Source organism: Ranitomeya imitator, chromosome 8 (genome assembly GCF_032444005.1).
Source record: "Ranitomeya imitator isolate aRanImi1 chromosome 8, aRanImi1.pri, whole genome shotgun sequence".
Lineage (NCBI taxonomy): Eukaryota > Metazoa > Chordata > Amphibia > Anura > Dendrobatidae > Ranitomeya > Ranitomeya imitator.
In genome coordinates, this window is record NC_091289.1 from 1,202,975 (window position 1) to 1,220,462 (window position 17,488).

Genomic DNA, 17,488 nt, shown 5'->3' on the forward strand with positions numbered 1-17,488 from the left:
TAGTGTCCGGTGTGTGTGTGTGTGTGGAGGATGGGAGGCAGTAGTGTCCGGTGTGTGTGTGGAGGATGGGAGGCAGTAGTGTCCGGTGTGTGTGTGTGGAGGATGGGAGGCAGTAGTGTCCGGTGTGTGTGTGTGGAGGATGGGGGCAGTAGTGTCCGGTGTGTGTGTGGAGGATGGGGGCAGTAGTGTCCGGTGTGTGTGTGGAGGATGGGAGGCAGTAGTGTCCGGTGTGTGTGTGGAGGATGGGGGCAGTAGTGTCCGGTGTGTGTGTGTGGAGGATGGGGAGCAGTAGTGTCCGGTGTGTGTGTGTGTGTGGAGGATGGGGAGCAGTAGTGTCCGGTGTGTGTGTGTGGAGGATGGGAGGCAGTAGTGTCCGGTGTGTGTGTGGAGGATGGGGCAGTAGTGTCCGGTGTGTGTGTGGAGGATGGGGGCAGTAGTGTCCGGTGTGTGTGTGTGGAGGATGGGGGCAGTAGTGTCCGGTGTGTGTGTGTGGAGGATGGGGGCAGTAGTGTCCGGTGTGTGTGTGGAGGATGGGGGCAGTAGTGTCCGGTGTGTGTGTGGAGGATGGGGGCAGTAGTGTCCGGTGTGTTGTGTGGAGGATGGGGGCAGTAGTGTCCGGTGTGTGTGTGTGGAGGATGGGGGCAGTAGTGTCCGGTGTGTGTGTGGAGGATGGGGGCAGTAGTGTCCGGTGTGTGTGTGGAGGATGGGGAGGCAGTAGTGTCCGGTGTGTGTGTGTGGAGGATGGGGGCAAGTAGTGTCCGGTGTGTGTGTGGAGGATGGGGGCAGTAGTGTCCGTGTGTGTGTGGAGGATGGGGGCAGTAGTGTCCGGTGTGTGTGTGGAGGATGGGGGCAGTAGTGTCCGGTGTGTGTGTGGAGGATGGGAGGCAGTAGTGTCCGGTGTGTGTGTGTGGAGGATGGGGGCAGTAGTGTCCGGTGTGTGTGTGGAGGATGGGGGCAGTAGTGTCCGGTGTGTGTGTGGAGGATGGGAGGCAGTAGTGTCCGGTGTGTGTGTGTGGAGGATGGGGGCAGTAGTGTCCGGTGTGTGTGTTGTGTGGAGGATGGGGGCAGTAGTGTCCGGTGTGTGTGTGTGGAGGATGGGAGGCAGTAGTGTCCGGTGTGTGTGGGGTGGAGGCAGTAGTGTCCGGTGTGTTTGGAGGACGGGAGCAGTAGTGTCCGGTGTGTGTGTGTGGAGGATGGGGGCAGTAGTGTCCGGTGTGTGTGTGTGGAGGATGGGGGCAGTAGTGTCCGGTGTGTGTGTGTGGAGGATGGGAGCAGTAGTGTCCCGGTGTGTGTGTGGAGGATGGGAGGCAGTAGTGTCCGGTGTGTGTGTGGAGGATGGGGGCAGTAGTGTCCGGTGTGTGTGTGTGGAGGATGGGGGCAGTAGTGTCCGGTGTGTGTGTGTGGAGGATGGGGGCAGTAGTGTCCGGTGTGTGTGTGTGGAGGATGGGGGCAGTAGTGTCCGGTGTGTGTGTGTGGAGGATGGGAGCAGTAGTGTCCGGTGTGTGTGGAGGATGGGAGCAGTAGTGTCCGGTGTGTGTGTGTGGAGGATGGGAGCAGTAGTGTCCGGTGTGTGTGTGTGGAGGATGGGGGCAGTAGTGTCCGGTGTGTGTGTGTGGAGGATGGGAGGCAGTAGTGTCCGGTGTGTGTGTGTGGAGGATGGGGGCAGTAGTGTCCGGTGTGTGTGTGTGGAGGATGGGGGCAGTAGTGTCCGGTGTGTGTGTGTGGAGGATGGGGGCAGTAGTGTCCGGTGTGTGTGTGTGGAGGATGGGGGCAGTAGTGTCCGGTGTGTGTGTGGAGGATGGAGGCAGTAGTGTCCGGTGTTGTGTGTGGAGGATGGGGGCAGTAGTGTCCGGTGTGTGTGTGGAGGATGGGGGCAGTAGTGTCCGGTGTGTGTGTGGAGGATGGGGGCAGTAGTGTCCGGTGTGTGTGTGGAGGACGGGGGCAGTAGTGTCCGGTGTGTGTGTGGAGGATGGGAGCAGTAGTGTCCGGTGTGTGTGTGGAGGATGGGAGGCAGTAGTGTCCGGTGTGTGTGTGGAGGATGGGGGCAGTAGTGTCCGGTGTGTGTGTGGAGGATGGAGGCAGTAGTGTCCGGTGTGTGTGTGGAGGATGGGGGCAGTAGTGTCCGGTGTGTGTGTGTGGAGGATGGGGGCAGTAGTGTCCGGAGTGTGTGTGTGGAGGATGGGGGGCAGTAGTGTCCGGTGTGTGTGTGTGGAGGATGGGAGCAGTAGTGTCCGGTGTGTGTGGAGGATGGGAGCAGTAGTGTCCCGGTGTGTGTGTGTGGAGGATGGGAGGCAGTAGTGTCCGGTGTGTGTGTGGTGGAGGATGGGGGCAGTAGTGTCCGGTGTGTGTGTGTGGAGGATGGGGGCAGTAGTGTCCGGTGTGTGTGTGTGGAGGATGGGGGCAGTAGTGTCCGGTGTGTGTGTGTGGAGGATGGGGGCAGTAGTGTCCGGTGTGTGTGTGTGGAGGATGGGGGCAGTAGTGTCCGGTGTGTGTGTGTGGAGGACTGGGGGCAGTAGTGTCCGGTGTGTGTGTGGAGGATGGGGGCAGTAGTGTCCGGTGTGTGTGGAGGGACGGGGGCAGTAGTGTCCGGTGTGTGTGTGTGGAGGATGGGAGCAGTAGTGTCCGGTGTGTGTGTGGAGGATGGGAGGCAGTAGTGTCCGGTGTGTGTGTGGAGGATGGGGGCAGTAGTGTCCGGTGTGTGTGTGGAGGATGGGAGGCAGTAGTGTCCGGTGTGTGTGTGGAGGATGGAGGCAGTAGTGTCCGGTGTGTGTGTGGAGGATGGGGGCAGTAGTGTCCGGTGTGTGTGTGTGGAGGATGGGGGCAGTAGTGTCCGGAGTGTGTGTGTGGAGGATGGGGGCAGTAGTGTCCGGTGTGTGTGTGTGGAGGATGGGGAGCAGTAGTGTCCGGTGTGTGTGGAGGATGGGAGCAGTAGTGTCCGGTGTGTGTGTGTGGAGGATGGGGGCAGTAGTGTCCGGTGTGTGTGTGGAGGACGGGGGCAGTAGTGTCCGGTGTGTGTGGAGGATGGGGAGCAGTAGTGTCCGGTGTGTGTGGAGGATGGGGGCAGTAGTGTCAGGTGTGTGTGTGGTGGAGGATGGGGGGCAGTAGTGTGTCCGCTGTGTGTGGAGGATGGGAGCAGTAGTGTCCGGTGTGTGTGTGTGGAGGATGGGGGCAGTAGTGTCCGGTGTGTGTGTGGAGGATGGGGGCAGTAGTGTCCGGTGTGTGTGGAGGATGGGAGCAGTAGTGTCCGGTGTGTGTGTGGAGGATGGGGGCAGTAGTGTCCGGTGTGTGTGTGGAGGATGGGAGGCAGTAGTGTCCGGTGTGTGTGTGGAGGATGGGGGCAGTAGTGTCCGGTGTGTGTGTGTGTGGAGGATGGGAGGCAGTAGTGTCCGGTGTGTGTGGAGGATGGGGGCAGTAGTGTCCGGTGTGTGTGTGGAGGATGGGGGCAGTAGTGTCCGGTGTGTGTGGAGGATGGGGGCAGTAGTGTCCGGTGTGGTGTGTGGAGGATGGGGGCAGTAGTGTCCGGTGTGTGTGTGGAGGATGGGGGCAGTAGTGTCCGGTGTGTGTGTGGAGGATGGGGAGCAGTAGTGTCCGGTGTGTGTGTGTGGAGGATGGGAGGCAGTAGTGTCCGGTGTGTGTGTGGAGGATGGGGAGCAGTAGTGTCCGGTGTGTGTGTGGAGGATGGGAGGCAGTAGTGTCCGGTGTGTGTGTGTGGAGGATGGGGGCAGTAGTGTCCGGGTGTGTGTGGAGGATGGGGGCAGTAGTGTCCGGTGTGTGTGTGGAGGATGGGGGCAGTAGTGTCCGGTGTGTGTGTGGAGGATGGGGGCAGTAGTGTCCGGTGTGTGTGTGTGTGTGGAGGATGGGGGGCAGTAGTGTCCGGTGTGTGTGTGGAGGATGGGGAGCAGTAGTGTCCGGGTGTGTGTGGAGGATGGGGGCAGTAGTGTCCGGTGTGTGTGTGGGAGGATGGGGAGCAGTAGTGTCCGGTGTGTGTGGAGGATGGGAGGCAGTAGTGTCCGGTGTGTGTGTGGAGGATGGGGGCAGTAGTGTCCGGTGTGTGTGTGGAGGATGGGAGCAGTAGTGTCCTGTGTGTGTGTGTGGAGGATGGGAGGCAGTAGTGTCCGGTGTGTGTGTGGAGGATGGGAGGCAGTAGTGTCCGGTGTGTGTGTGGAGGATGGGGAGCAGTAGTGTCCGGTGTGTGTGTGTGTGGAGGATGGGAGCAGTAGTGTCCGGTGTGTGTGTGGAGGATGGGGGCAGTAGTGTCCGGTGTGTGTGTGGAGGATGGGGGCAGTAGTGTCCGGTGTGTGTGGAGGATGGGGGCAGTAGTGTCCTGTGTGTGTGTGTGGAGGATGGGGGCAGTAGTGTCCGGTGTGTGTGTGTGGAGGATGGAGGCAGTAGTGTCCGGTGTGTGTGGAGGATGGAGGCAGTAGTGTCCGGTGTGTGTGGAGGATGGGAGCAGTAGTGTCCGGTGTGTGTGTGTGTGGAGGATGGGGGGCAGTAGTGTCCGGTGTGTGTGTGGAGGATGGGGGCAGTAGTGTCCGGTGTGTGTGTGGAGGGATGGGAGGCAGTAGTGTCCGGTGTGTGTGGAGGATGGGGGCAGTAGTGTCCGGTGTGTGTGGAGGATGGGGGCAGTAGTGTCCGGTGTGTGTGTGGAGGATGGGGGCAGTAGTGTCCGGTGTGTGTGTGGAGGATGGGAGCAGTAGTGTCCGGTGTGTGTGTGTGGTGGAGGATGGGGGCAGTAGTGTCCGGTGTGTGTGTGTGGAGGATGGGGGCAGTAGTGTCCGGTGTGTGTGTGGGAGGATGGGGGCAGTAGTGTCCGGTGTGTGTGGAGGATGGGGGCAGTAGTGTCCGGTGTGTGTGTGGAGGATGGGGGCAGTAGTGTCCGGTGTGTGTGTGGAGGATGGGGGCAGTAGTGTCCGGTGTGTGTGTGTGGAGGATGGGAGCAGTAGTGTCCGGTGTGTGTGTGTGGAGGATGGGGGCAGTAGTGTCCGGTGTGTGTGTGGAGGATGGGGGGCAGTAGTGTCCGGTGTGTGTGTGGAGGATGGGGGCAGTAGTGTCCGGTGTGTGTGTGTGGAGGATGGGGGCAGTAGTGTCCGGTGTGTGTGTGGAGGATGGGGGCAGTAGTGTCCGGTGTGTGTGGAGGATGGGGGCAGTAGTGTCCGGTGTGTGTGGAGGATGGGGGCAGTAGTGTCCGGTGTGTGTGTGTGTGGAGGATGGGGGCAGTAGTGTCCGGTGTGTGTGTGTGGAGGATGGAGGCAGTAGTGTCCGGTGTGTGTGTGTGGAGGATGGGGGCAGTAGTGTCCGGTGTGTGTGTGTGGAGGATGGGGGCAGTAGTGTCCGGTGTGTGTGTGTGGAGGATGGGAGCAGTAGTGTCCGGTGTGTGTGTGGAGGATGGAGGCAGTAGTGTCCGGTGTGTGTGTGGAGGATGGGGGCAGTAGTGTCCGGTGTGTGTGTGTGGAGGATGGGGGCAGTAGTGTCCGGAGTGTGTGTGTGGAGGATGGGGGCAGTAGTGTCCGGTGTGTGTGGAGGATGGGAGCAGTAGTGTCCGGTGTGTGTGTGTGGAGGATGGGGGCAGTAGTGTCCGGTGTGTGTGTGTGGAGGATGGGGAGCAGTAGTGTCCGGTGTGTGTGGAGGATGGGAGCAGTAGTGTCCGGTGTGTGGAGGATGGGAGGCAGTAGTGTCCGGTGTGTGTGGAGGATGGGGGCAGTAGTGTCCGGTGTGTGTGTGTGGAGGATGGGGGCAGTAGTGTCCGGTGTGTGTGTGTGGAGGATGGGGGCAGTAGTGTCCGGTGTGTGTGTGTGGAGGATGGGGGCAGTAGTGTCCGGTGTGTGTGTGGAGGATGGGGGCAGTAGTGTCCGGTGTGTGTGTGGAGGATGGGGGGCAGTAGTGTCCGGTGTGTGTGTGGAGGATGGGGGCAGTAGTGTCCGGTGTGTGTGTGTGGAGGATGGGAGCAGTAGTGTCCGGTGTGTGTGTGGAGGATGGGGGCAGTAGTGTCCGGTGTGTGTGTGTGGAGGATGGGGGCAGTAGTGTCCGGTGTGTGTGTGGAGGATGGGGGCAGTAGTGTCCGGTGTGTGTGGAGGATGGGGGCAGTAGTGTCCGGTGTGTGTGGAGGATGGGGGCAGTAGTGTCCGGTGTGTGTGTGGAGGATGGGGGCAGTAGTGTCCGGTGTGTGTGTGGAGGATGGGGGCAGTAGTGTCCGGTGTGTGTGTGGAGGATGGGAGGCAGTAGTGTCCGGTGTGTGTGTGTGGAGGATGGGGGGCAGTAGTGTCCGGTGTGTGTGTGTGGAGGATGGGGGCAGTAGTGTCCGGTGTGTGTGTGGAGGATGGAGGCAGTAGTGTCCGGTGTGTGTGGAGGATGGGGGCAGTAGTGTCCGGTGTGTGTGTGGAGGATGGGGGCAGTAGTGTCCGGTGTGTGTGTGTGGAGGATGGGGGCAGTAGTGTCCGGTGTGTGTGGAGGATGGGAGCAGTAGTGTCCGGTGTGTGTGTGGAGGATGGGAGGCAGTAGTGTCCGGTGTGTGTGTGTGGAGGATGGGGAGCAGTAGTGTCCGGTGTGTGTGTGTGGAGGATGGGGGCAGTAGTGTCCGGGTGTGTGTGTGGAGGATGGGGAGCAGTAGTGTCCGGTGTGTGTGTGGAGGATGGGGGCAGTAGTGTCCGGTGTGTGTGTGGAGGATGGGGGCAGTAGTGTCCGGTGTGTGTGTGTGGAGGATGGGGGCAGTAGTGTCCGGTGTGTGTGTGTGGAGGATGGGGGCAGTAGTGTCCGGTGTGTGTGTGGAGGATGGGAGCAGTAGTGTCCGGTGTGTGTGTGTGGAGGATGGGGGCAGTAGTGTCCGGTGTGTGTGTGTGGAGGACGGGGGCAGTAGTGTCCGGTGTGTGTGTGGAGGATGGGAGCAGTAGTGTCCGGTGTGTGTGGAGGATGGGGGCAGTAGTGTCCGGTGTGTGTGTGGAGGATGGGGGCAGTAGTGTCCGCTGTGTGTGGAGGATGGGGGCAGTAGTGTCCGGTGTGTGTGGAGGATGGGGGCAGTAGTGTCCGGTGTGTGTGGAGGACGGGGGCAGTAGTGTCCGGTGTGTGTGTGGAGGATGGGGGCAGTAGTGTCCGGTGTGTGTGGAGGATGGGGGCAGTAGTGTCCGGTGTGTGTGTGTGGAGGATGGGGGCAGTAGTGTCCGGTGTGTGTGGAGGATGGGAGCAGTAGTGTCCGGTGTGTGTGTGTGGAGGATGGGGGCAGTAGTGTCCGGTGTGTGTGTGGAGGATGGGAGCAGTAGTGTCCGGTGTGTGTGTGTGGAGGATGGGGAGCAGTAGTGTCCGGTGTGTGTGTGGAGGATGGGGGCAGTAGTGTCCGGTGTGTGTGGAGGATGGGGGCAGTAGTGTCCGGTGTGTGTGGAGGATGGGGGCAGTAGTGTCCGGTGTGTGTGTGGAGGATGGGGGCAGTAGTGTCCGGTGTGTGTGGAGGATGGGGGCAGTAGTGTCCGGTGTGTGTGGAGGATGGGGGCAGTAGTGTCCGGTGTGTGTGTGGAGGATGGGGGCAGTAGTGTCCGGTGTGTGTGTGTGGAGGATGGGGGCAGTAGTGTCCGGAGTGTGTGTGTGGAGGATGGGGGCAGTAGTGTCCGGTGTGTGTGTGGAGGATGGGAGCAGTAGTGTCCGGTGTGTGTGGAGGATGGGAGCAGTAGTGTCCGGTGTGTGTGTGTGGAGGATGGGGGCAGTAGTGTCCGGTGTGTGTGTGGAGGATGGGGGCAGTAGTGTCCGGTGTGTGTGGAGGATGGGGAGCAGTAGTGTCCGGTGTGTGTGGAGGATGGGGGCAGTAGTGTCCGGTGTGTGTGTGGAGGATGGGGGCAGTAGTGTCCGCTGTGTGTGGAGGATGGGGGCAGTAGTGTCCGGTGTGTGTGGAGGATGGGGGCAGTAGTGTCCGGTGTGTGTGTGGAGGATGGGGGCAGTAGTGTCCGGTGTGTGTGGAGGATGGGGGCAGTAGTGTCCGGTGTGTGTGTGTGGAGGATGGGGGCAGTAGTGTCCGGTGTGTGTGGAGGATGGGGGCAGTAGTGTCCGGTGTGTGTGTGGAGGATGGGGGCAGTAGTGTCCGGTGTGTGTGGAGGATGGGGGCAGTAGTGTCCGGTGTGTGTGTGTGTGTGGAGGATGGGGGCAGTAGTGTCCGGTGTGTGTGTGGAGGATGGGAGCAGTAGTGTCCGGTGTGTGTGGAGGATGGGGGCAGTAGTGTCCGGTGTGTGTGTGGAGGATGGGAGCAGTAGTGTCCGGTGTGTGTGGAGGATGGAGGCAGTAGTGTCCGGTGTGTGTGTGGAGGATGGGAGCAGTAGTGTCCGGTGTGTGTGTGGAGGATGGGAGCAGTAGTGTCCTGTGTGTGTGTGTGGAGGATGGGAGGCAGTAGTGTCCGGTGTGTGTGGAGGATGGAGGCAGTAGTGTCCGGTGTGTGTGGAGGATGGGAGGCAGTAGTGTCCGGTGTGTGTGTGTGGAGGATGGGAGCAGTAGTGTCCGGTGTGTGTGTGTGGAGGATGGGGGCAGTAGTGTCCGGTGTGTGTGTGGAGGATGGGGGCAGTAGTGTCCGGTGTGTGTGGAGGATGGGGGCAGTAGTGTCCGGTGTGTGTGTGTGGAGGATGGGGGCAGTAGTGTCCGGTGTGTGTGTGGAGGATGGGGGCAGTAGTGTCCGGTGTGTGTGTGGAGGATGGGGGCAGTAGTGTCCGGTGTGTGTGTGGAGGATGGGAGCAGTAGTGTCCGGTGTGTGTGTGTGGAGGATGGGAGCAGTAGTGTCCGGTGTGTGTGTGTGGAGGATGGGGGCAGTAGTGTCCGGTGTGTGTGTGGAGGATGGGGGCAGTAGTGTCCGGTGTGTGTGGAGGATGGGGGCAGTAGTGTCCGGTGTGTGTGTGTGGAGGATGGGGGCAGTAGTGTCCGGTGTGTGTGTGGAGGATGGGGGCAGTAGTGTCCGGTGTGTGTGTGTGGAGGATGGGGGCAGTAGTGTCCGGTGTGTGTGTGTGGAGGATGGAGGCAGTAGTGTCCGGTGTGTGTGTGGAGGATGGGGGCAGTAGTGTCCGGTGTGTGTGTGGAGGATGGGGGCAGTAGTGTCCCGGTGTGTGTGGAGGATGGGGGCAGTAGTGTCCGGTGTGTGTGTGTGGAGGATGGGGGCAGTAGTGTCCGGTGTGTGTGGAGGATGGGAGGCAGTAGTGTCCGGTGTGTGTGTGTGGAGGATGGGGGCAGTAGTGTCCGGTGTGTGTGTGTGTGGAGGATGGGGGCAGTAGTGTCCGGTGTGTGTGTGTGGAGGATGGGGGCAGTAGTGTCCGGTGTGTGTGTGTGGAGGATGGGGGCAGTAGTGTCCGGTGTGTGTGTGTGGAGGATGGGGGCAGTAGTGTCCGGTGTGTGTGGAGGATGGGGGCAGTAGTGTCCGGTGTGTGTGGAGGATGGGAGCAGTAGTGTCCGGTGTGTGTGTGTGTGGAGGATGGGGGCAGTAGTGTCCGGTGTGTGTGTGTGGAGGATGGGGGCAGTAGTGTCCGGTGTGTGTGTGTGGAGGATGGGGGCAGTAGTGTCCGGTGTGTGTGTGTGGAGGATGGGGGCAGTAGTGTCCGGTGTGTGTGTGGAGGATGGGGGCAGTAGTGTCCGGTGTGTGTGTGGAGGATGGGGGCAGTAGTGTCCGGTGTGTGTGGAGGACGGGGGCAGTAGTGTCCGGTGTGTGTGTGGAGGATGGGAGCAGTAGTGTCCGGTGTGTGTGTGGAGGATGGGAGCAGTAGTGTCCGGTGTGTGTGTGGAGGACTGGGGGCAGTAGTGTCCGGTGTGTGTGTGGAGGATGGGAGCAGTAGTGTCCGGTGTGTGTGTGGAGGATGGAGGCAGTAGTGTCCGGTGTGTGTGTGGAGGATGGGGGCAGTAGTGTCCGGTGTGTGTGTGTGGAGGATGGGGGCAGTAGTGTCCGGTGTGTGTGTGTGGAGGATGGGGGCAGTAGTGTCCGGTGTGTGTGTGGAGGATGGGAGCAGTAGTGTCCGGTGTGTGTGGAGGATGGGAGCAGTAGTGTCCGGTGTGTGTGTGTGGAGGATGGGGGCAGTAGTGTCCGGTGTGTGTGTGGAGGACGGGGGCAGTAGTGTCCGGTGTGTGTGGAGGATGGGAGCAGTAGTGTCCGGTGTGTGTGGAGGATGGGGGCAGTAGTGTCCGGTGTGTGTGTGGAGGATGGGGGCAGTAGTGTCCGGTGTGTGTGTGGAGGATGGGGGCAGTAGTGTCCGCTGTGTGTGGAGGACGGGGGCAGTAGTGTCCGGTGTGTGTGTGGAGGATGGGGGCAGTAGTGTCCGGTGTGTGTGGAGGATGGGGGCAGTAGTGTCCGGTGTGTGTGTGTGGAGGATGGGGGCAGTAGTGTCCGGTGTGTGTGGAGGATGGGAGCAGTAGTGTCCGGTGTGTGTGTGTGGAGGATGGGGGCAGTAGTGTCCGGTGTGTGTGTGGAGGATGGGAGCAGTAGTGTCCGGTGTGTGTGTGTGGAGGATGGGGGCAGTAGTGTCCGGTGTGTGTGTGGAGGATGGGGGCAGTAGTGTCCGGTGTGTGTGTGTGGAGGATGGGGGCAGTAGTGTCCGGTGTGTGTGTGGAGGATGGGGGCAGTAGTGTCCGGTGTGTGTGGAGGATGGGGGCAGTAGTGTCCGGTGTGTGTGTGTGGAGGATGGGGGCAGTAGTGTCCGGTGTGTGTGGAGGATGGGAGCAGTAGTGTCCGGTGTGTGTGTGTGGAGGATGGGGGCAGTAGTGTCCGGTGTGTGTGTGGAGGATGGGAGCAGTAGTGTCCGGTGTGTGTGTGTGGAGGATGGGAGCAGTAGTGTCCGGTGTGTGTGTGGAGGATGGGAGCAGTAGTGTCCGGTGTGTGTGGAGGATGGGAGCAGTAGTGTCCGGTGTGTGTGGAGGATGGGGGCAGTAGTGTCCGGTGTGTGTGTGGAGGATGGGGGCAGTAGTGTCCGGTGTGTGTGGAGGATGGGGGCAGTAGTGTCCGGTGTGTGTGGAGGACGGGGGCAGTAGTGTCCGGTGTGTGTGTGGAGGATGGAGGCAGTAGTGTCCGGTGTGTGTGTGTGGAGGATGGGGGCAGTAGTGTCCGGTGTGTGTGTGTGGAGGATGGGGGCAGTAGTGTCCGGTGTGTGTGTGGAGGATGGGGGCAGTAGTGTCCGGTGTGTGTGTGTGGAGGATGGGGGCAGTAGTGTCCGGTGTGTGTGTGTGGAGGATGGGGGCAGTAGTGTCCGGTGTGTGTGGAGGATGGGAGCAGTAGTGTCCGGTGTGTGTGTGGAGGATGGGGGCAGTAGTGTCCGGTGTGTGTGTGGAGGATGGGGGCAGTAGTGTCCGGTGTGTGTGTGGAGGATGGGGGCAGTAGTGTCCGGTGTGTGTGTGGAGGATGGGGGCAGTAGTGTCCGGTGTGTGTGTGTGGAGGATGGGGGCAGTAGTGTCCGGTGTGTGTGTGGAGGATGGGAGCAGTAGTGTCCGGTGTGTGTGTGGAGGATGGGGGCAGTAGTGTCCGGTGTGTGTGTGGAGGACGGGGGCAGTAGTGTCCGGTGTGTGTGTGTGGAGGACGGGGGCAGTAGTGTCCGGTGTGTGTGGAGGATGGGGGCAGTAGTGTCCTGTGTGTGTGTGTGGAGGATGGGGGCAGTAGTGTCCGGTGTGTGTGTGGAGGACGGGGGCAGTAGTGTCCTGTGTGTGTGTGTGGAGGATGGGGGCAGTAGTGTCCGGTGTGTGTGTGGAGGATGGGAGCAGTAGTGTCCGGTGTGTGTGTGTGGAGGATGGGGGCAGTAGTGTCCGGTGTGTGTGTGGAGGATGGGGGCAGTAGTGTCCGGTGTGTGTGTGTGGAGGATGGGGGCAGTAGTGTCCGGTGTGTGTGTGGAGGATGGGGGCAGTAGTGTCCGGTGTGTGTGTGGAGGATGGGGGCAGTAGTGTCCGGTGTGTGTGTGGAGGATGGGAGCAGTAGTGTCCGGTGTGTGTGTGGAGGATGGGAGCAGTAGTGTCCGGTGTGTGTGTGTGTGGAGGACGGGGGCAGTAGTGTCCGGTGTGTGTGTGTGTGGAGGATGGAGGCAGTAGTGTCCGGTGTGTGTGTGTGTGGAGGACGGGGGCAGTAGTGTCCGGTGTGTGTGTGTGTGGAGGATGGAGGCAGTAGTGTCCGGTGTGTGTGTGGAGGATGGGGGCAGTAGTGTCCGGTGTGTGTGTGGAGGATGGGGGCAGTAGTGTCCGGTGTGTGTGTGGAGGATGGGGGCAGTAGTGTCCGGTGTGTGTGTGTGGAGGATGGGGGCAGTAGTGTCCGGTGTGTGTGTGGAGGATGGGGGCAGTAGTGTCCGGTGTGTGTGTGGAGGATGGGAGCAGTAGTGTCCGGTGTGTGTGGAGGATGGGGGCAGTAGTGTCCGGTGTGTGTGTGTGGAGGATGGAGGCAGTAGTGTCCGGTGTGTGTGTGTGTGGAGGACGGGGGCAGTAGTGTCCGGTGTGTGTGGAGGATGGGGGCAGTAGTGTCCGGTGTGTGTGTGTGTGGAGGACGGGGGCAGTAGTGTCCGGTGTGTGTGGAGGATGGGGGCAGTAGTGTCCGGTGTGTGTGTGGAGGATGGGGGCAGTAGTGTCCGGTGTGTGTGTGGAGGATGGGGGCAGTAGTGTCCGGTGTGTGTGTGGAGGATGGGGGCAGTAGTGTCCGGTGTGTGTGTGGAGGATGGGGGCAGTAGTGTCCGGTGTGTGTGTGGAGGATGGGGGCAGTAGTGTCCGGTGTGTGTGTGGAGGATGGGGGCAGTAGTGTCCGGTGTGTGTGTGGAGGATGGGAGCAGTAGTGTCCGGTGTGTGTGTGTGGAGGATGGAGGCAGTAGTGTCCGGTGTGTGTGTGTGTGGAGGACGGGGGCAGTAGTGTCCGGTGTGTGTGGAGGATGGGGGCAGTAGTGTCCGGTGTGTGTGTGGAGGATGGGGGCAGTAGTGTCCGGTGTGTGTGTGGAGGATGGGGGCAGTAGTGTCCGGTGTGTGTGTGGAGGATGGGAGCAGTAGTGTCCGGTGTGTGTGTGTGGAGGATGGAGGCAGTAGTGTCCGGTGTGTGTGTGTGGAGGATGGGAGCAGTAGTGTCCGGTGTGTGTGTGGAGGATGGGAGCAGTAGTGTCCGGTGTGTGTGGAGGATGGGGGCAGTAGTGTCCGGTGTGTGTGTGTGTGGAGGACGGGGGCAGTAGTGTCCGGTGTGTGTGTGGAGGATGGGGGCAGTAGTGTCCGGTGTGTGTGGAGGACGGGGGCAGTAGTGTCCGGTGTGTGTGTGGAGGATGGGAGCAGTAGTGTCCGGTGTGTGTGTGTGGAGGATGGAGGCAGTAGTGTCCGGTGTGTGTGTGTGGAGGATGGAGGCAGTAGTGTCCGGTGTGTGTGTGTGGAGGATGGGAGCAGTAGTGTCCGGTGTGTGTGTGTGGAGGATGGGAGCAGTAGTGTCCGGTGTGTGTGTGGAGGATGGGAGCAGTAGTGTCCGGTGTGTGTGGAGGATGGGGGCAGTAGTGTCCGGTGTGTGTGTGGAGGATGGGGGCAGTAGTGTCTGGTGTGTGTGGAGGATGGGGGCAGTAGTGTCCGGTGTGTGTGGAGGATGGAGGCAGTAGTGTCCGGTGTGTGTGGAGGACGGGGGCAGTAGTGTCCGGTGTGTGTGTGGAGGATGGGGGCAGTAGTGTCTGGTGTGTGTGGAGGATGGGGGCAGTAGTGTCCGGTGTGTGTGTGGAGGACGGGGGCAGTAGTGTCCGGTGTGTGTGTGTGGAGGATGGGGGCAGTAGTGTCCGGTGTGTGTGGAGGATGGGAGCAGTAGTGTCCTGTGTGTTTGTGTGGAGGATGGGGGCAGTAGTGTCCGGTGTGTGTGTGTGGAGGATGGGGGCAGTAGTGTCCTGTGTGTGTGTGGAGGATGGGGGCAGTAGTGTCCGGTGTGTGTGTGTGGAGGATGGGGGCAGTAGTGTCCGGTGTGTGTGTGGAGGATGGGAGCAGTAGTGTCCGGTGTGTGTGTGGAGGATGGGAGCAGTAGTGTCCGGTGTGTGTGTGTGGAGGACGGGGGCAGTAGTGTCCTGTGTGTGTGTGTGGAGGACGGGGGCAGTAGTGTCCTGTGTGTGTGTGTGGAGGATGGGGGCAGTAGTGTCCGGTGTGTGTGTGGAGGATGGGGGCAGTAGTGTCCTGTGTGTGTGTGGAGGATGGGGGCAGTAGTGTCCGGTGTGTGTGGAGGATGGGGGCAGTAGTGTCCGGTGTGTGTGTGGAGGATGGGGGCAGTAGTGTCCTGTGTGTGTGTGGAGGATGGGGGCAGTAGTGTCCGGTGTGTGTGTGGAGGATGGGGGCAGTAGTGTCCGGTGTGTGTGGAGGATGGGGGCAGTAGTGTCCGGTGTGTGTGTGTGGAGGATGGGGGCAGTAGTGTCCGGTGTGTGTGTGGAGGATGGGAGCAGTAGTGTCCTGTGTGTGGAGGATGGGGGCAGTAGTGTCCGGTGTGTGTGTGTGTGGAGGATGGGGGCAGTAGTGTCCGGTGTGTGTGTGGAGGATGGGAGCAGTAGTGTCCTGTGTGTGGAGGACGGGGGCAGTAGTGTCCGGTGTGTGTGTGGAGGATGGGGGCAGTAGTGTCCGGTGTGTGTGGAGGATGGGGGCAGTAGTGTCCGGTGTGTGTGTGGAGGATGGGGGCAGTTGTGTCCGGTGTGTGTGGAGGATGGGAGCAGTAGTGTCCGGTGTGTGTGTGGAGGATGGGGGCAGTAGTGTCCTGTGTGTTTGTGTGGAGGATGGGGGCAGTAGTGTCCGGTGTGTGTGGAGGATGGGGGCAGTAGTGTCCGGTGTGTGTGGAGGATGGGGGCAGTAGTGTCCGGTGTGTGTGTGGAGGATGGGGGCAGTAGTTTCCGGTGTGTGTGTGTGTGGAGGATGGGGGCAGTAGTGTCCTGTGTGTGTGTGTGGAGGATGGGGGCAGTAGTGTCCGGTGTGTGTGGAGGATGGGGGCAGTAGTGTCCGGTGTGTGTGGAGGATGGGGGCAGTTGTGTCCGGTGTGTGTGGAGGATGGGAGCAGTAGTGTCCGGTGTGTGTGTGGAGGATGGGGGCAGTAGTGTCCTGTGTGTGTGTGGAGGATGGGGGCAGTAGTGTCCTGTGTGTGTGTGGAGGATGGGGGCAGTAGTGTCCGGTGTGTGTGTGGAGGATGGGGGCAGTAGTGTCCGGTGTGTGTGGAGGATGGGGGCAGTTGTGTCCGGTGTGTGTGGAGGATGGGAGCAGTAGTGTCCGGTGTGTGTGTGGAGGATGGGGGCAGTAGTGTCCTGTGTGTGTGTGGAGGATGGGGGCAGTAGTGTCCGGTGTGTGTGGAGGATGGGGGCAGTTGTGTCCGGTGTGTGTGGAGGATGGGAGCAGTAGTGTCCGGTGTGTGTGTGGAGGATGGGGGCAGTAGTGTCCTGTGTGTGTGTGGAGGATGGGGGCAGTAGTGTCCGGTGTGTGTGGAGGATGGGGGCAGTTGTGTCCGGTGTGTGTGGAGGATGGGAGCAGTAGTGTCCGGTGTGTGTGTGGAGGATGGGAGCAGTAGTGTCCGGTGTGTGTGTGGAGGATGGGGGCAGTAGTGTCCCGTGTGTGTGTGGAGGATGGGGGCAGTAGTGTCCGGTGTGTGTTCAGGGCTGTAGTGGACCCTCCCCTGTGTATAGAATATACGGGTTACGCCGATTCTCCCATGTATAGTATATACGGGTGATACTCCGCCTCCTGGACTCTCCCCAGTGTATAGAATATATGTGTTACGCCCCACCTCCTGGATTTTTCCCTCTGTGTAGTATAAACGGATCACGCCCCGCCTCCTGGACACTCCCTTGTGCAGAATGTGTTACGCCCCGCCTCCTGGACGCTCCCTTGTGCAGAATGTTACGCCCCGCCTCCTGGACTTCCCTGTGACTAGAATATATTGGTTACGCCCCGCCTCCTGGACTCTTTCCTGTGACTAGAATATATTGGTTACACCCCGCCTCCTGGACTCTCCCCTGCGCAGAATGTGTTATGCCCCGCCTCCTGGACTCTCCCGTGTTGAATGTTAGACCCCCTACTCCTGGACCATCCCCTGTGAATAGAATATATGGGTTACACCCCGCCTCCTGGACTCTCCCTTGTTTAGAATGTTACGCCCCGCCTCCTGGACTCTCCCTTGTGTAGAATGTTACGCCCCGCCTCCTGGACTCTCCCTTGTGTAGAATGTTACGCCCCGCCTCCTGGACTCTACCTCCTTGACTTTTGTGTGGGTGGGGTCAGCACCAGTGGGATGACATTGTCCCCCTCGTGGTGGTCTTGAAGGATGGGCAGTGTTGTATACTGGGGGACCCGCTTTGGGCGCCCCATAGATGGCTGCGTCCTGTGTGATCCCTCCGGCCCGCGCTGGGGGTCTTCAGATCATACATTGTCCCAGCACCTCAGCTGTGATGCAGTCGGATGCTCTGTTGGGGTCTCCGCAGCTCTGGCTGTGACTGGAGGAGTCCTGGTAACCTAATGCCGCTGTGTGGCTTGGGGTATAAATACTGTCCGGCCGCGGCTATTCCTGGCACTGCCGCCCCCTCGTCTCCTGAGGGTTGGTCCGCGGCCCCCCGTGCTCTGGCCGCAGCGGCTGACGAGAGGCCTCAGGGTCTCTGCGCTGCTGATCTCCAGTACTGGTGCGGACGTCTGACGAGACCCCTGTGATGTCTGGTAATGGGGACCCCAGAATTTACCCCCGGGAACGGAGGGCAGCGGTGGGGGGCTCCGTGTTCTGTGGGGCTCCGTGTTCTGTGGGGCTCCGTGTTCTGTGGGGCTCCGTGTTCTGTGGGGCTCCGTGTTCTGTGGGGCTCCGTGTTCTGTGGGGCTCCGTGTTCTGTGGGGCTCCGTGTTCTGTGGGGCTCCGTGTTCTGTGGGGCTCCGTGTTCTGTGGGGCTCCGTGTTCTGTGGGGCTCCGTGTTCTGTGGGGCTCCGTGTTCTGTGGGGCTCCGTGTTCTGTGGGGCTCCGTGTTCTGTGGGGCTCCGTGCTCTGTGGGGCTCCGTGTTCTGTGGGGCTCCGTGTTCTGTGGGGCTCCGTGTTCTGTGGGGCTCCGTGTTCTGTGGGGCTCCGTGTTCTGTGGGGCTCCGTGTTCTGTGGGGCTCCGTGTTCTGTGGGGCTCCGTGTTCTGTGGGGCTCCGTGTTCTGTGGGGCTCCGTGTTCTGTGGGGCTCCGTGTTCTGTGGGGCTCCGTGTTCTGTGGGGCTCCGTGTTCTGTGGGGCTCCGTGCTCTGTGGGGCTCCGTGCTCTGTGGGGCTCCGTGCTCTGTGGGGCTCCGTGTTCTGTGGGGCTCCGTGTTCTGTGGGGCTCCGTGTTCTGTGGGGCTCCGTGTTCTGTGGGGCTCCGTGTTCTGTGGGGCTCCGTGTTCTGTGGGGCTCCGTGTTCTGTGGGGCTCCGTGTTCTGTGGGGCTCCGTGTTCTGTGGGGCTCCGTGTTCTGTGGGGCTCCGTGTTCTGTGGGGCTCCGTGTTCTGTGGGGCTCCGTGTTCTGTGGGGCTGTGCTCCTGCTCGGGGCCTGCAGTGTAAAGCATGGGGGACTGACCACATCTTAATTTTTGTTTCCTCAGA